The 14,643-nt window shown below is 45.7% G+C and overlaps 2 non-coding genes across 2 annotated transcripts; both read left to right on the top strand.

Moving 5' to 3' along the window:
- Positions 1 to 9,173: 9,173 nt before the first annotated feature.
- trnav-uac lies at positions 9,174 to 9,246 on the top strand. The gene has a single exon. It is a non-coding gene; the product is annotated as a tRNA-Val (tRNA).
- A 162-nt stretch (positions 9,247 to 9,408) lies between these two features.
- trnav-uac lies at positions 9,409 to 9,481 on the top strand. Its single transcript has one exon. It is a non-coding gene; the product is annotated as a tRNA-Val (tRNA).
- The last annotated feature ends 5,162 nt before the right edge of the window (positions 9,482 to 14,643 follow it).

Raw genomic sequence — 14,643 nt, 5'->3', positions numbered from 1 at the left:
AAAAGCTTTTGATACTTATGAAATGCTTCTAATTGTATTTCATTATACCATAGAGACATCTGACAAAAACACCTAAAAACCCTGAAGCAGCAGACTTTGTGAAAATGTAATATTTGTGTCATTCTCAAAACTTTTGGCCATGACTGTATGTGCAAAAATTTAAAGTGTTGTAGCTCCACAGAGACGCAGTGATTGTGCTCATTATTATTGTGTTTGCAGTGTGTGTGTGTGTGTGTGTGTGTGTGTTGATGTTGAGGTGAAGCTTCTCTGCAGGATTAAAGTGAACCATCATTTAACCGCTGTGAATCCTGATCAGCCTCGCTCAGCATGCTGAAGTCATGTCAGGTGCTGCCTTTGATGTCACCACGTTTTTTCCAGCGTCGGTGAAGGCGGAGGAGGAGGGGGGCGGGAGGAGGAGGGGAGGGTGCGGGGGTTGATTTGCATACAAAGCTATTCTTGACTCCTCTTTGTTCTCGCACACGGTGTGGAAGCAGTAATTGTCTTCATTGTCAGAGGTGTTTATCAGGGTTGGCTCGGTGCAGATTGAGGGGATGACGTTGGGTGGTGGCAGAAACGCAGGCTGAGAGAAGATCGGGTGCTGGAGAAGGTCTTGTGGTTACAAAGTCCTCACAGGAGCTATCTAACGTCGCTCTGACCTCTCCGGTTTCTGATCCTTGATGTGGAGCGTTTATCATGCTGTGCTTCCTCCTCAGGAGAATCACTCACCTGGTGCAGCCGCAGGCATTTATGTGTTTTAAATTAGCATAAAGTAATCAAATCACAAGTTAAAGAGCATTTAGAAAACTGCTCTAACAAAACCTTCTCAGGTCTTTAAAGGTGACATATCATGCAGAATGGACTTTTTAATGGTTCTCTCCCTGAAATCTGTGTCCCTGTCTACAAGAGAGTCAGAGTTACGGATGTGTGGAGGGAGAGAGTTCCAGAGAGCCGGGGCAGCGATGGCAAAGGCTCTGTCCCCCCAAGGTGCGGTGCTTGGACTTGGTGATAGGGGGACAGGAGGTTGGCGTCTGATGATCTAAGGCGGCGAGATGGGGAGTGGCATTTGAGGAGATCGGTCAGGTAAGAGGGGGCGAGGTTATTGAGGGCTTTGTAGGTGATAAGCAGGATCTTGAAGTGGATTCAGTGCTGTATGGGGAGCCAGTGGAGGTGCTGAAGGATGGGTGTGATGTGGGCTCTGGAGCGGGAGTGGGTGAGTAACCGGGAAGCTGAATTTTGGACATATGTGTGCTAACAAGGAGCTTAGGAGGGAGGCATGCTAGTTGTAGGCTGTCTTAATAAACACAAAGGTCGGTTTGACTCCCCACGTCTGCAGATTTGAAGATCTAGTGGATGATTTTTATTTATCATGGAAAAGTGCAAGCGCTAGTTAGCATAGCTACATAGCTCCATGTCGTAGCTGTAGCTGTAGCTGTGTACCAAGACACACGTCTACATACTGACAAATAAAACAACAAGAAACACTAAATCTGTGACCAATGGTTCAGAAAGGTCCTGCTTCCTTTCTGGCAGAGGTCGCTTTGACTCCCCACGTCTGCAGATTTGAAGATCTAGTGGATGATTTTTAGTTTTCATGGATAAGTGCTAGCGCTAGTTAGCATAGCCACATAGCTACATGTTGGTAGCTGTGTACCAAGACACACGTCGACATACTGATAAATAAAACAACAAGAAACACTAAATCTGTGACCAATGGTTCAGAAAGGTCCTGCTGCAGGTGCCTCTCCGTCAGGGTCAGATTCTGGATCAGATTCAGAGGGTTGAAGTAACGCGGGTCTGTGAGCAGCCGTGTATATTCAGCCAACATGTAAACATTAGATCAACGTGCTGGACAGCCGAGGAGGCCACACCCACTTCCTGAGGGGGCGTGGTCAGAGAGAAAACAGCCTGTTCTGAGCAGGGCTGAAAAAGAGGGTTTTTCAGGCAGACCTAAATCTGATTTCAAAGTGTTTTTTTGAGCATAAACTTTAAAGACATGTTTTGGGGACCTCTTAGACCAATATATGTTGATGAAAAAAGCCTGATATGTCACCTTTAAAGCACGTCACGGCTTTAAGAGAAGTTTAGCTCACGAGATGACGATATCAGGGAGTAAGATGGGCGAAGAGTGTGTCAGGATGCTGGCCTGCAGCGTGCACACACACTGTCAGATCTCAGGTTTTTGTGTGTGTGTGTGTGTGTGTGTGTGTGTGTGTGTGTGTGTGTGTGTGTGTGTGTGTGTGTGAATGTGTGTGTGAATGTGTGTGTGTGTGTTTCTGTCGGTCAGTCCCTGTGGACTCTGAGAAAATGTGAGATCGGTCTTGTGTTGCTGATTATTTTTCCTTCTGTGAATCCACCGGGGAGCCTGAGATGATGCAAAGATGTTTGTTTTTTACTCTCTCTCTCTCTCTCTGTGTGTGTGTGTGTGTGTGTGTGTGTGTGTGTGTGTGTGTGTGTGTGTGTGTGTGTGTTTTCAGTATTTTGCACAGAAAACAGACTCGCTTGTCCCTCAGATTATCGTGCAGAGAAGAAAGTAAAAAGAGCTTCATGTTCAAGGTGACAGACTGTCTTATGTTTCTGGCTGCTGCACACACACACACACACACACACACACACACACACACACACACACACACACACACACACACACGCACACAGTGCTCTTGGTGTGTAACGTGGCGTGTAGCTGCAACATAAAAACATAAGATCTGTGTTTGTGAAGTGTTCCTGCGCTCTGGTAGAGATCCTTTCATGTGGTCGTGTGAGAGGAACTCGACCGACTCACCGAGACACTTTGATGAAACTGGAGGTAAAAACAAACCACAAGCTGTCTCCACTTTGTCCTCAAGTCTCTGCACTCTCACTCTCAAGCTGTGTCGCCGCACACAGAGCAGCAGCACGGCTGGACGGAGAGTCTTCAGACGGCTTTATAACGAGGATCCTCCTGATCCTTCCTGCCTTTTACTTCTTTATTTTACGTCTGTTAATTGAAACTCTTCATGCAGGAAATTGAGCTGAAACACAAAGACAGTGGTCACCTTAAGTACTTTAATTTCCTGCGTCTTTCAGGTAAAACGTGACTCAATCAGGCGGCTAAAGGAGATCAGGAGTGAGCTGAAAAAAGCAGCTTTCCTTTTAAGCCTGGTTTATGCTTCTGTGTTGAATCTATGCCGAAGCAGACGCCGTAACTTCCACTGGATCCAGCGTTCCGGCTGCTTCTCTGATCCGGCAGGTCGGAATTCCCCAATGACAAGTCAATGTGTTAACTTCCACTGGATCTGCTTTGTTGAGTTCCAGCTCCTGCACGTTGTCCTGGTTTGAAATATCATCTGGGCTCAAACTTCATCACTCCTCAGATTTATTTCACACGCAGAAATCTGAGGAGAGACGAAACGATATCTTGAACCCCCAATCGAAGCCTGGAGATAGATGCTGAGGGGTGGAGCACCAAATTCCACCAGGATGCGTCCCAGCACCGGATTTGATAGGTTTCTATTCTAGTCCATGTGTTAACTTCCACTGGATCCACTCCGTTGCGTCTCTGATCTGAATGAGAAACGCAAGACTTCTTCAATCTCAACAGAGCAGATGGAGCGGGACAGGAAGTCAGGTTTCACCAAAACAAAATGAAAACATCCGGTTAATTTTCAGAATAAAACACTCTGTGTTATCACCAGATCGTATTTCACTTAACTACAACAACAAACCAAAGTCATGATGAGCGGAGCCAGGCCTGGAGTCAACAGGTCAGAGGTTTTCAGAGGACCAGAAAGACAACTTGGATGAGGAGAGGAGGAGGAGGAGGATCCTTGATTCAGTGATTACAGAAGGGGAAACCTCGGTCACATGACTCCAGCTGTCCGGCGGTTCTGCTCCGTGCTGCATTCTGAAAATGCAACCGGAGGAGGACAGCAGCGGATCTTATGGAAGTCCTGTGTTACAGTTGTTGCTACTCGCCCCTCCTTCCTAAGAATTAAGGGAGGCAGTGAGGCCTGATCCAGTGGAGCAGGAAGGGATGTGTATTTGTGTTTACTTTATTTACACACAAGTGTTCACTCAACTCAAATCTTTAAAATCCCACCCTTTCCTGTCGCCATTGGTGTTCCTCAGGGTTCTGTCCTGGGTCCTCTTCTGTTTATCTTTAACTACAACAACAAACCAAAGTCATGATGAGCGGAGCCAGGCCTGGAGTCAACAGGTCAGAGGTTTTCAGAGGACCAGAAAGACAACATGGATGAGGAGAGGAGGAGGAGGAGAACATTGATTCAGTGATTACAGAAGGGGAAACCTCGGTCACATGACTCCAGCTGTGGATTGGAGACAGACCGGACATGGATCTGGTGGATGTCCGATGTTAAGAAGGTTGACTCTTCGACCGGAGTCCATGAGCCTGACTGAGACCTAAGTTACGCCCTTCTATCCACACTCTATCTGCAGAAGGTTTATATCAAACAACCCAAAAGGTTTTCACACAACAAACTAAACACCAACACAAACAATCAGAAGCTTTCAACAGAAAACGTTGTTTGAATGAATGCAACGTCAAATCAGGCACCAAATTCTTGCCTGAGTTTCAGAGTTTAGGCGTTCACGAACATTTAGCAACTCAGAAGGTTTTTTTTTTTTCCGATGTGTCCGACAGCACATGAACGCAGCACAGAAAGACAACATGGATGAGGAGAGGAGGAGGAGGAGAATACTTGATTCAGGGAATACAGCAGGGAAACCTCGGTCACATGACTCCAGCTGTCCGGAGGTCCTGAAAACGCAGCCGGTGGGTGTTGATGGATGAGAGAGCACGGACAATCGTGCAGGTTATATAGAGCACCAAATTGGGAGGACACTTCGGTCAGCTGATTGTGAGAATGACTCTAGTCCAGTCGGTCTAACTCGCAGAGATCACTCCTCTTTTCTCAGAGAAAGATTTATAGATATCACAAAGGAATTAAAAAATGTATGGAGACAACAACTGGCTGTCCGTTGAGTCAGTAGGTAACAGAAGGAAAGTGTAGAAAGACTGAATTCAGATATGATGGGAAAACCTCGGTCACATGACTCCAGCTGTCCGGCGGTCCTGCTCCAAGCTGCGTTCTGAAAGTTCAGTCGCCATATTTCCCTGTGCATGACTGGAAACTGGAGATATGTCGCTTTAGTCCCTAACAGCTCTGGATCCTACATATCCCATCATGCAACTGATTAGAGTCTGAAATAATACTCCACATGTCTTTAATTTAAACTCCTCCAGGTTTTACCACGTTGTTGTTGTAGTTTGTAATCTCTGCTCTGGAGAATCCTGATGCTAATCTACAGAAAACACTTCCAATCAGAGCCGGCGGTGTGAAAATGGTTCCTAAGATTCATCTGTGTATCAGCTCTGGATGCATTAAGAGGTTCAGTTCAGGAGCTGCTGATAAACTCAGCTCATCACACAGATGTTAAATACCTGCAGACTGCTTCTCCTTAAACTAAACATCACAAACCTGATGGATCATCAGGCTGTTTTAAAAAGTTTGAAGACGAACACGGTGACACGTTGTAACCCCGCCGAAGCTTACAGAGCAAACTGTGAACCTCTGCAGCATCGTCTCATCTCACGCTGGACTGCAGAGACTTCCACCCTGACAGCCAGCAGCTCTTTGAAATGCAAAAGCGAAGCACTCAGCTGAGATCAAAGCAGGTGTTTCCTGTCAGCCGGATCTGATCTGGTGTCAGTCTGCAGCTCGGCCCCGCTGCTCCAAACGTGCTGCTGCAGTCTTCAGGAGGGCTCACCGCGTCCTCTCTGCAGACTTCACTGGAGACGCCGTAAGAATCCTTCACCGAGGCGCCCGGCTCAGAGCAGAACGCCGACACATATTTGGACTGCTAATTCCACCCGGGGGTGCACGCTCTGGTGCCAGCTTCCCGTCAGAGGTCGACTGCAAGGAAGCAAGTCATGCAAGCGACAGTAACAACGCATTTTTCAAAGCTACGCTTGAGATTCAAACACGCTTTGACGACGTATCAAAGCAACCTTTAAGGTCTATTTTAAGATGCTCAAAACGCCGCCTCCAGGGCTCACGGAGCTCAACCTCACAGGCCCTGTAATCCATCTTTGATCATGTATAGGTGTAGTGGACAGGTGTCCTCATGCTTTTGGACAGGACAGAGAGGAGAGAGAGAAAGACAAATAAAGAACAATCACTCTGCTTTTTCATCTTTATTTAAGATTCAACACTCAGCGTCGTGTTTCGACCAGGATGAGAGGACATAACATGGAGTGATAGGATGTTGAGTTCCCTATTTGTACTTCTGTGAGTCAATCAATCAATCAATCAATCAATCAATCAATCAATCAATCAATCAATCAATCAATCAATCAATCAATCAATCAATCAATCTTTATTTGTATCTCGCCAAATCACAACAAACGTTATCTCAAGACTCTTTTACAAACAGAGCAGGTCTAGACCGGACTATGTCAAATTATGAACAGAGACCCAACACCAAGACAGGATAAGACTCAGTCTGACCCCACCTTAATCCACCATGAGCATTGCACCTTGCAATATTTAGCTAGTTACAGTGGAGAGGACAAACTTCCTTTAACAGGCAGAAACCTCCAGCAGGACCAGACTCATGTTAGACACACATCTGCTGAGACCGTGTTGGAGAGAGGGATAGAGGAGAATAAGAGAGAGAGGGAGCGGTGATAGTGATGAGACGAGTAGTAGAATCAATCAACCAACCGACCAACCGACCGACCGATCGATCAATCAATCAATCAATCAATCAATCAATCAATCAATCAATCAATCAATCAATCAACCAATCAACCAATCAATCAATCAATCTTTATTTGTATAGCGCCAAATCACAACAATCATTATCTCAAGACTCTTTTACAAACAGAGCAGGTCTAGACCACTCTATGTCAAATTATGACAAAGAGTGGTTTCTGCCTTTAACAGGCAGAAACCTCCAGCAGGACCAGACTCATGTTAGACACACATCTGCTGAGACCGTGTTGGGTCTTGAAACAGGGATAGAGGGGAGTAAGAGAGAGAGGTGACAGTGATGAGACGAGTAGTAGAAGCTTTTGCCTTTGGAGTCCAGCACGTCTGTATCAGCTGGAGTCCAGAACGTCCACAGCAGGAGGACGTCTACGAGACAAGGGAGCTCAGGGACTCCAGAAAGGTCTATGGTTAGCAACTTTAATGGGACAGGCAGAGTTAAAGTAAGTGATGAGGGGGTTGGGGGGGAAGGAGGTGAGCTAGGATCCCAGTGTGTCAGTGCACCAGTTCCCCCCTGCAGTCTAAGCCTATAGCAGCATACCAAAAGCTGGTCCAAGCCTGATCCAGCTCTAACTATAAGCTTTATCAAAAAGGAAAAGTGTGTCGAGTTCTCTCTGAGGTGACTTTGCTCAGGTGCGGCGCTCACCTTGTTCCCCTTTCCAGGATGTCCACGGAGGACAGCGAGGAGGCAGCCGCCATCATACTCTCTGAAAGTGGGACAACGTTTGAGGCGCTGTTGATCGATGATGAAGTTTCTCCAATTTTTCATCCCCGCAGGTCGGCGTGAGCTGGTATTCTTAGACACACACAGAGAGACCCACACACACACACACACACACACACACACACACACACAGACACACAGTCTCTGTTTAATAATGTTTCTGAAGGAGGTCGTCGTGTCTTTCCACCGTTAAACACGTCGACATGGATCAACTTGTGATGGTGTATTTTGTCTTCCGTGACTTTGAGCAAAGTTACCCAAAGTTGAAGCTGAAAGTGATGTTTCTTCATCTCCGTCGTTCGCCCTCAGGAGCTCAGCAGCTCCTCACAATATTGATTCATTCCTGTTTCCCAGACGAGATATTTTAGGGAGAAAACCCGACATGCAGCCGCGCTAAATGATTGATAGCACAAAGTGAAACAACCTATGGCGCTCGTTTTCAAAGGACAGAGAGGAAGTTTTGTCCTCAGGTGACAGAGCGTCTTTATTTAGAGTGAAATAAACCTCAGATAATGAGTCTAAGTCCCCAACATGGAGTCTTTCAGGCAGAACTCAGATTTGGGGAAGAGAACAGCGATGGGTATTAAAGTCTGAGACGATTTGGAGGTGACTTAAGAGGAACTCAGGTAACTCTTACCTGATGTGAACGTCATGTAGGCCTGTGGCAATATGTGGGTGTTCACCATAATATGTGCCTGCTAATGTATCCAACATTTGGACCCTTTGTTTCACTTCATTCAGAAGAAGGAAGTAGTTTCAAAATAAAAGCATCGTTTTAAGACCTATCTTTCCAAACAGAGCCGGTCTAGACCGTCCTCTATGTTCTATTATTAACAAAGACCCAACATCAAGACCGGATCAGATCCAGTCCCATCTTCCAGACAGGACTCAGTCTGATCTCATCTTAATCCACCATGAGCAGAGCACTTTGCAGCATTTAGCAAGTTACAGTGGCAAGGGCAAACTTCCTTTAACAGGCAGAAACCTCCAGCAGGACCAGACTCATGTTAGACACACATCTGCTGAGACCGTGTTGGAGAGAGGGATAGAGGGAGATGAAGAGAGAGAGAGAGATGATAGTGGGGAGACGGATAGTAGTAGTTGTAGCAGCAGCTGGAGTCTGGCACGTCCACAGCAGCAGAGATCCAGAGGAACCTATGAGACAAGGGAGCTCAGGGACTCCAGAAAGGTCTAAGAAAAGAGAGAAGAGAGGGAGACCAGAAGAAAGAAAAAGAGGAGAAGAAATGGGGAAGGAATGACAGAAGGAAAGGAGACATGGAGAGAACAAAGAAAGACAGAAAGAAAGAAAGAAAGAAAGAAAGGATGAATAACAGACCCCTAAAAAGGAATCTACAGCAGTGATCCAGAGGAACCTACGAGACAAGGGAGCTCAGGGACTCCAGAAAGGTCTATGTTTAGTAACTTTAATGGGACAGGAAGAGTTAAAGTGAGAGACAGGCAGAGAGAGGAGAGAGAGGGAAAGACAGGATCCCAGTGTGTCAGTCTAAGCCTATAGCAGCATAACTAAGACCTGGTCCAAGCCTGATCCAGCTCTAACTATAAGCTTTATCAAAAAGGAAAGTTTGAAGCCTACTCTTAAAAGTAGAGAGGGGGTCTGCCTCCCGGACCCTGACTGGTAGATGATTCCAAAGGAGAGGAGCCTGATAATGCATAATGTTAGAGGTTCTATAGTGTAGTGGTCATCATGTCTGCCTTACACGCAGAAGGTCCTGGGTTCAATCCTCAGTGGAACCAGTGTGTAATCTTGTCAGACTTCAGTCCTGTCAGTTGTTGGTGCTCGACATGTCTTCACATAAATTCAGTGGAGCCATATATGTTTTATACAACTGCAGACTCACAGAGTTACACTACAATCACTAACATTTGGATATTCATTTAAGGAAGAAGCTTCCAAGTGGTTTCATAGTGTAGTGGTCATCACGTCTGCTTTACACGCAGAAGGTCCTGGGTTCAATCCCCAGTGGAACCAGAGCTTTACCTCCTCATGATGCCAGAACACAAAACTACAATCTAATAACCAAAGTCATCTCAAGTGTGAAATCAAAGCTGCTGTTGGAGAGAGAGATGATAGTGGGGAGACGGATAGTAGTAGTTGTAGCAGCTGGAGTCTGAGGAGATCCAGAGGAACCTACGAGACAAGGGAGCTGTAAGGAAGGTCTACAGGTATCCTCGAGCATCACTTAAAAGGAACATACTTGGGACTTTCGCAAGGTACCCAAAGTATCTGTTTCATGGTATCATTTGGTGTCTTTTTTATAACATGTGGATTCTATTGTAAGGTACCCTGAAGCATTTAATCCACAGCTCCTCTTAGTGTCTGTTTTTAGGTACCCAAGCATCCATCATGAGGTGTCCAAAGTCTGTTTTAAGGTCATTAAGCTGCTGTTTCCTCCTCTCTAACTTTACTCAGGACTCAAACTCTGGTCACCTTCACAAGAGTCCTCATCCTTTGTTCTGAAATTAGATTTTAATTCTAGTGAAATGAGACAAAGCAGGCTTTAACATCTCTCACACAGGAGCTTTAATCTGAACGTCTGACGGACTTCAGCTCATAAATCCTGCAGTAATAAACGTGACATGAGGGGAGACCTCTGGATCTGGTCTCAGCCAGAGGAGCGGTGATGTAACTGCAGGTTGTTATTCAACACGATCAATTAATGCGGAGTGAAATGTGACGAGTTCAAACACCACCCGGGCCTGCATGTGTGTTTTCTGTGAGCCGAGAATCCTCGTTAGACGTCTGCTTGTTGTGAACGAGGAAGCCGGTTGTTATCTGTGATGGGACAAAGAAGAAAGGAGCCGTTTGTTTCACGAGGAAGAAAGAAGAAAGTTTTCAGAAGAAGAAGCGACGAGGGAAGCTTTTCAAAAGAGGAAGAGAAGGAAAGACAAAAGTTTCCTTCATGAGGGGAGGAAGCTGCTTCCTTATTAGGACATAAAAAATGTTGGTTTCCAGTTCTGATACGAGACGTGAGAAACGCCCTGGTGAGGAGAATCACTGCACTGCAATAAGAGAGATATTTTGGGGTCTAATCTAATACACCCCACACCTCCATAACACCGTCTCTGAATCATCACCTGATGGGACAAAATATTTCAGACTTAAAAATTCAATTTCCCCGAGTTAATTTCCTTCTCAGAGCAGCAGCCGAGCGGCCAATCTGACTTTAATTTGTGAGGGAGGGAAAGGTGAGGGAGGAGAGGCAGCAGAGGGAATATTAACGAGGAGGGACGCCGGTTTGGTTTTATAAAACATCTGCACGTTTATGTAAAGAGAACGAGACCATGTAAACAAACCCACAGACCACCTCCTCGCTCCTCCGCGGCGCCATGACACGCTTTGAGTTTTTCTGACATGCGACCAAACAACTTTGTCTAATTAGAGTTTCCATAAATAAACAACGTATAGAAAATGTTTCAGGCTGCGCCGAGAACGATAAGCTATAACGCCTGATATTGGAATTTAAATGGGTTTGGAAACGCCAGCCTCCCACTCACACATGTGGCTGTGAGATAACAGTATACACTGGACTGTGTGTGTGTGTGTGTGTGTGTGTGTGTGTGTGTGTGTGTGTGTGTGTGTGGTGTTTCTGCCTCAGGGAATGTGACACTCAGGGTTTTGGCTGCTCACAGGTTGTTTCAGACATCCTGTGTCAGAGTTTTCTCACCTCAGGCGCTCTAATTTCCCACGGCCCGTGAACGCATCAGTCACTTATATGAGTCTTCATTAAGATTTAATTATTTACTTCAGTGGCTTCTTCCTTATTTGATCCATATTAAAGGATCTACAGATAAAACACGACCCATTAAAGTTACTAACCATAGACCTTTCTGGAGTCCATGAGCTCCCTTGTCTCGTAGGTTCCTTTTTTGGGGTCTGTTATTCATCCTTTCTTTTCTTCTTTCTTTCTTTCTTTCTTTCTTTCTTTCTTTCTTTCTTTCTTTCTTTGTTCTCTCCATGTTTCTGCATTCTTTATGTCTCCTTTCCTTCTGTCTTTCCTTCACTATTTATTCTCCTCTCTTTCTTTCTTCTGGTCTCCCTCTCTTCTCTCTTTTCTTAGACACCCTCTCTACTTTTAGGAGTAGGCTTCAAACTTTCCTTTTTGATAAAGCTTATAGTTAGAGCTGGATCAGGCTTGGACCAGGTCTTAGTTATGCTGCTATAGGCTTAGACTGACACACTGGGATCCTGTCTTTCCCTCTCTCTCCTCTCTCTGCCTGTCTCTCACTTTAACTCTTCCTGTCCCATTAAAGTTACTAACCATAGACCTTTCTGGAGTCCCTGAGCTCCCTTGTCTCGTAGGTTCCTCTGGATCTCTGCTGTAGATTTCTTTTTTGGGGTCTGTTATTCATCCTTTCTTTCTTTCTTTCTTTCTTTCTTTCTTTCTTTTTTTCTCTCTTTCTTTGTTCTTTCCATGTTTCTTCATCCTTTATGTCTCCTTTTCTTATCCCGTCCTTTCCTTGTCATTCCTTCAGCCTTTCTTCTCCTCTTTTTCTTTCTTCTGGTCTCCCTCTCTTCTCTCTTTTCTTAGACCTTTCTGGAGTCCCTGAGCTCCCTTGTCTCGTAGGTTCCTCTGGATCTCTGCTGCTGTGGACGTGGTCCAGACTCCAGCTGCTACAACTACTACTATCCGTCTCCCCACTATCATCTCTCTCTCTCTCTTCATCTCCCTCTATCCCTCTCTCCAACACGGTCTCAGCAGATGTGTGTCTAACATGAGTCTGGTCCTGCTGGAGGTTTCTGCCTGTTAAAGGAAGTTTGTCCTTGCCACTGTAACTTGCTAAATGCTGCAAAGTGCTCTGCTCATGGTGGATTAAGATGAGATCAGACTGAGTCCTGTCTGGAAGAGGGGACTGGATCTGATCCGGTCTTGATGTTGGGTCTTTGTGAATAACAGAACATAGAGGACGGTCTGGATAGATACCTTAAAACAGACACTAAAGACCTTCTGTCTTGAAACGAACACACACACACACACACACACACACACACACACACGCAGTCATAATCATCATGTTATGTAAGTTTATACGTGTGACAGTGTGGGTTTGATTCATCAACCTCGCTCTCACCTCCTGACAGTGAGGCGGGTGGAGCCTCACCTTTCACCTCCTCAGTCTGCTGGGAGCAGATGGAGGAGGAGACGCTGTGTTCCCTCTCTCTCCTCAAACACAACAAGGAGACAAAAACACCCTCAGTCCCCTTCAAACCAGGATCACTCCACTCTGCCGGCTCCATGTATACGTCCCCACCGCTTTATTCTCTTTATATAAATGTGCATGAAGCTGTCGGGGGGGCAGACATCGTGTGAACAAGTGTTGATGTAAAGGAAACAGAGGCGCTCTGCATCACTGATGGTTTTAACAGTTGAATCTTTAATCTCTGCCTCAGCGTGACGGGATGCTCAGGGTTTTTTTCATCATTCATTAGCTTCCTTTGAAGTCCAACAGCACACAGCAACAAGTCATTACTACAGACAGAATCCTCTACACCGTGCATTCTAATGGATATTCATATCTGTCTGCTGAATGAAGGCTGGAAACATATGGACCAGATGTCTGATGTGTGAGTGTTGTTCAGGCGTGGATGAGACCGGTTTCTTACCGTTTCGTACCTTTCAGAACGACGGGAAACATTTCTTTCATGGACATAAAAGCAGCTGAAAATAGACACATGAACTGAACCTCTTAATGCATCCAGAGCTGATACACAGATGAATCTTAGGAACCATTTTCACACCGCCGGCTCTGATTGGAAGTGTTTTCTGTAGATTAGCATCAGGATTCTCCAGAGCAGAGATTACAAACTACAACAACAACGTGGTAAAACCTGGAGGAGTTTAAATTAAAGACATGTGGAGTATTATTTCAGACTCTAATCAGTTGCATGATGGGAAATGTAGGATCCAGAGCTGTTAGAGACTAAAGCGACATATCTCCAGTTTCCAGTCGTGCACAGGGAAATATGGCGACTGAACTTTCAGAACGCAGCTTGGAGCAGGACCGCCGGACAGCTGGAGTCATGTGACCGAGGTTTTCCCATCATATCTGAATTCAATCTTTCTACACTTTCCTTCTGTTACCTACTGACTCAACGGACAGCGAGTTGTTGTCTCCATACATTTTTTAATTCCTTTGTGATATCTATAAATCTTTCTCTGAGAAAAGAGGAGTGATCTCTGTGAGTTAGAATGACTGGACTAGAGTCATTCTCACAATCAGCTGACCGAAGTGTCCTCCCAATTTGGTGCTCTATATAACCTACATGATTGTCCATGCTCTCTCATCCATCAACACCCACCGGCTGCGTTTTCAGGACCTCCGGACAGCTGGAGTCATGTGACCGAGGTTTTCCCTGCTGTAATCCCTGAATCAAGGATTCTCCTCCTCCTCCTCTCCTCATCCATGTTGTCTTTCTGGTCCTCTGAAAACCTCTGACCTGTTGACTCCAGGCCTGGCTCCGCTCATCATGACTTTGGTTTGTTGTTGTAGTTAAAGATAAACAGAAGAGGACCCAGGACAGAACCCTGAGGAACACCAATGGCGACAGGAAAGGGTGGGATTTTAAAGATTTGAGTTGAGTGAACACTTGTGTGTAAATAAAGTAAACACAAATACACATCCCTTCCTGCTCCACTGGATCAGGCCTCACTGCCTCCCTTAATTCTTAGTAAGGAGGGGCGAGTAGCAACAACTGTAACACAGGACTTCCATAAGATCCGCTGCTGTCCTCCTCCGGTTGCATTTTCAGAACGCAGCACGGAGCAGAACCGCCGGACGGCTGGAGTCATGTGACCGAGGTTTTCCCACGGTTATCACTGAATCAAGGATCCTCCTCCTCCTCCTCTCCTCATCCATGTTGTCTTGAAAACCTCTGACCTGTTGACTCCAGGCCTGGCTCCGCTCATCATGACTTTGGTTTGTTGTTGTAGTTAAGTGAAATACGATCTGGTGATAACACAGAGTGTTTTATTCTGAAAATTAACCGGATGTTTTCATTTTGTTTTGGTGAAACCTGACTTCCTGTCCCGCTCCATCTGCTCTGTTGAGATTGAAGAAGTCTTACGTTTCTCATTCAGATCAGAGACGCAGCCGGAACGCAACGGAGTGGATCCAGTGGAAGTTAACACATTG

Source organism: Notolabrus celidotus, unplaced genomic scaffold (assembly GCF_009762535.1).
Source record: "Notolabrus celidotus isolate fNotCel1 unplaced genomic scaffold, fNotCel1.pri scaffold_176_arrow_ctg1, whole genome shotgun sequence".
Taxonomy (NCBI): domain Eukaryota; kingdom Metazoa; phylum Chordata; class Actinopteri; order Labriformes; family Labridae; genus Notolabrus; species Notolabrus celidotus.
Note: the sequence above shows the minus strand (reverse complement) of the source record. Positions and strands in the feature narration are given on the sequence as shown.